Genomic DNA, 4,127 nt, shown 5'->3' with positions numbered 1-4,127 from the left:
TCAAGCGAGTGGGTGCAAGTGATGCTCGGGGTTAGAGGTTGTTCTGTTGCTGGAGCTGAGGGAATATTTGAGGGTAACCCTGACCCCTGCCCCATCTGTCTCCCCAGCTGCTCCATGAGCACAGATGCGTTCTACACTGGAGTACAGGTGCACATGCTCCAACACCTACAGCTCATGCAGGTGGCCTCCAGCACACTCCCGTTTAATTACTGACTGTGTGCGCGCGTGCACAAAATCTGACCAAAACAACAAGTATGATTTTTCTTTTTATTATTTTCTTGCCAATTGCACAAGTCTGCATGAAGTAATGGTTCTGCATAAACTGAATCGAGAGTACAATCATTAGTGAGAAGCAGAACTTTACACATGAATAATCTGCACAGAGGATTCATTAGTTCAAACTTGCTCATGAAGATGCTCATTTTGGAGACTTCACCCTGATCGTGCCTTTGTTATTTGATTTGTATCAGCATATTTTATCTTATAACACTGATTTATTGACTCTTTTATCATGTAAAAGGAACATGATGGATTGGTTGCATCTTTACAGATGTTTCATGGTCAAGAAAAAAAAACTGATGTGAATGGATCCGACTCTGCTCAGAATCAATAATGCCTGTGCTGAAATGCCTTACGGGTTAATGCCCTTGTACATTTCTGAGTTCATTATTACAAAGGCTGTTGTCACCCCTTGAAAGGATTTCAGCTAAATTTACAGTGGGCCAACTACATTATTTCATTGATCAAGCACAGCTTACATGATGACTTCAGCGTGACCTGACCAATTAAAAATCAATACTGCAAACCATTTAAAGCATGGGAAGGGGTTTGGGATAGAAACTGTAAAGGTGTGAATTGCCAGAGGTTGGCTTTATATCATCTGAGCACTTGACACCCGTGGAATAACAGTTTGGTCATGCTGCCCATTAACTGCTGAAGTAAAGTAGACTGCACAAAATTACTTTTACACCCATGCTTTGTTCTTAAAGTCATATATTTATGTTAAATGTTCTATCCCAAATTCATCTACATATTTATGCAAAGTTATGTCTGTGCGGAGTAACTGGCTCTTGGAATTCCAATAATGTGACCATAGCTATATTGTGTTTGAAGCCTACACGAAAGGTCGTTGTCATTTACAGTTCTCATATTAAGCGATAATAACTGCCTATATTATTTAAAAATCAACTATTTTACACATAGTACACGGTGGCTTTGAGTGGCAAATATGCACGAACAAGAAGCATTTTCATTTTGAAAATATTTTATTTGAGTAGACAACACAGACGCACATATAAAGCGCTAGGTAGGCAAAACATTTAGGAAAATAAACTGTGTACGTAGAAAAAGATTGCATCTATAAGAGCTTCACGTTTCAAGAGAGCGCACAAAACCCAAGACAAGATGATCTCGACACAACGATTCGACTGCAACATGTGACAGGAGAAAAGTCACCCAATAATTTATACAAAGCCATTGAAATAAATAAATACATAAATAAAATAAATATTACGAATAAACATATTACAATAATTTTACATCATGATAGTAAGCTGTAATTGTGTGCCGACATTCAAAAACAATCATTACACTGAAGAGTTCTTAAGGCAGTAGTTTGATGTATTTCTCTAAAGGCATTTCTGGCTACTAAAGGCTTTTGGAAACTTTTTAAGTTTTGTTGACGTTGCTGGGTGTAGTTTTCAGATACGAGGAGAGAGAGAAACGCATTTTCAATCCTGTAATTCACATACTAGATTAAACCTAGCTACAGACGTGAAAACGCACAGCATGTGAATTCAAGACGCAGAGGTACAGGAACATATCTTAGGTCTAGGAGCTATTACATTACCATGTGTGCAGGGTTCTAGAAAAATACCTTTGTAAGGAACAACACTAATACTTTTCTCCAGACTTTTCTAGCGTGGGATTGGATGAAGAAAATGGATCGTTCTCTGAAAGGACTGATCGGTGTGGGTTCGTCTTCAGCAGGCGTTGTGGAACGCACGGCATCCTCATCGATGGAAGGATGACTTGCCATGTTTTCGGTGGGGTGGCATGTTGTTCCATGATGTGCCTGGTGAGACCCGGGGAGCTGTTGTAGAAAGTGGCGGGGCAGAACTTGCAGGGAAACGCCTGGGAGTCGTCGTGCAGCAGAACTGTCTTACTGTCAGGTGTCGCTCCAGACTCGCCCGGTTCGGCAAGTCTTCTCTCCGCAAACCGAAGAAATGACGGACACGCGAGAATAGCAGTCCGCGGGGCTCCTTTTAGATTGAGCGGACCCGGGCTTTGGCTGTATCCTCCGAGGGCACGATGTCCGGGCTCTCTGGGGTGCGAAAAGCCTCTCCGAGGATTATGATTTTGGAGCGTACCAGTTATGTCTGAAGAGAACGATGAGCTTTTCGGTGTCCCAGGATGTGCTTCCTCAGGTAGGCTTGGCGCTTGAACCTCTTCCCGCAGTGCTGGCAGTCGTAGAATCCGTCGTCGGACAGCCGGATTCTGACAGACCCGGACTCTGGGAGTCTCTGTCGCTGGGGAACTCTTCGGGGAACCCAGGTTTGGCGGGTTGAAGGGGCGACGTGATTGGAGGGCTTGTTTGGGCGCCTGCTTGGCACTCGCGGTTTGTGCCAGCGCCGGTGGGAGGCCAGGTTCGATCGCCTAGGACAGCTGAAACCCCCATTTTCACCTTCCTCGCTGCACTCGGGACACCTCGTACTCCACCCGCACTAAGAACTCCGGGAGCACTTGTGCTGTGCCAGAGAGAACGGGTCCGAGTATTCTTCTTTGCAAAGCTGCAGATGAACTCCCCCAGAGGCTTGCTCGATTGGTGTTGCAGAAGCCCGAGGCCGCTCGGGCAATGCTTCAGGTCCACGGGCCCCTCTTTGATTTTCAGGCCCAATGCACCGGGGATGTGGTGACCCTCGTCCTCGAAGTTGAGTTTGCGTATGGTCTGATAGGTATGGAGATTGGGTTTCTTGGGGTCTAGGGACTGCTTTTACAGTTGAATACAAAGTGCTTTTTACGTTCACTGTGTTGAGCTAGCTCGGCTTGGCGGCGTGGTCTTCAGAAGGTCTTTTGGCGCCGGTCAAAGGTTAACAGGATGGGCAGGGTATTGACGCCCAGTGGGCATTGGATGTGAAGCCGCGGTTACTGTTGCTGGTGGATTTTACCGATTTTTTGAAGTCTGAGACCGGCGCAAACAGAAGATGATGGTCCAGGCTGGTATCAGAGAGAGAGCTCTAAAGATAGTCAAGTCTGGAGTCGGGAACGATTCAGCAGAGACGGGCGAGCGGGCCTTCGAGATTGAGACGCCTCCTCGAAATATTTCCTGTCAGGAGATAACTGCTCCTTACAGCTGTCCTTATCTTTGTGGGCCGGGTGGGACGGATCTGTTGGCGACAGGGCTTGTAACCCTACACCACGACAGTCAGTTCCATCACGGAGCTGTTTTGTCTTTTCTGAGAGAAATTGCTGGGTAATTGCCGGATCCATTGGCTGCACTGCACCGTGCCCGGTGAAGTAATCTTAACCAGGTTCCCTGTTCCTTATATCTGCTCTGAAGTGTTGTAAGACCGACCACCGGCCCTCTGCTCTGAAAGAAGCCGCGGGTGAAAGCTCATCCCATTGTCTGCTTCTAGTATCTGCTGTCCTGTTCGAAGAGAAGCCGCTTGGGTGACAGCTGGGCTTATACCGGCCGACGTTTTTTGCGGCCTTTTTTACGCACAGGGTATTCGGCTGACAGTTGTTGATGCTCTGCCGGCTTGGGTGAATCATCTGGCAACGCGTGGGCATTATCTGCGAGTCAACGGACTGAAGATCGCGGCTGCCAGAGGTGACGATCCTTACTCATAAGTTTGTTTCCTTGATCTGACATTCTGGAAGATGAAGCGGATCCTAGCCATCCTCATCCCTGTTCGAAGTCTGGAACTGTGTTTATCGGGCAACCTATACTTCGCACTTGTTACGAAACACGGAATCATTTCACTGTCTTGGTGAGAGGAACTGTTTGTATTGTTTATGCAGGTGTTGGACCTTTTCACCCAGGGAGGATCCCACCATTTAGAAGGGGTTCGGCTCCCCAGCAGGGACTGTGGTGAGTGGAGGATGTCGGGAGCGGATGGGAAATGTTT

The 4,127-nt window shown here is 46.7% G+C and overlaps 1 pseudogene; it reads right to left on the bottom strand.

Moving 5' to 3' along the window:
* Positions 1-1,893: 1,893 nt before the first annotated feature.
* Positions 1,894-3,905, bottom strand: LOC122148251 (annotated as a pseudogene).
* Positions 3,906-4,127: the final 222 nt, after the last annotated feature.

This window comes from Cyprinus carpio, chromosome A17 (assembly GCF_018340385.1).
Source record: "Cyprinus carpio isolate SPL01 chromosome A17, ASM1834038v1, whole genome shotgun sequence".
In the NCBI taxonomy this organism is placed as follows: Eukaryota; Metazoa; Chordata; class Actinopteri; order Cypriniformes; family Cyprinidae; genus Cyprinus; species Cyprinus carpio.
This window is presented reverse-complemented; position numbering and strand designations above follow the sequence as displayed.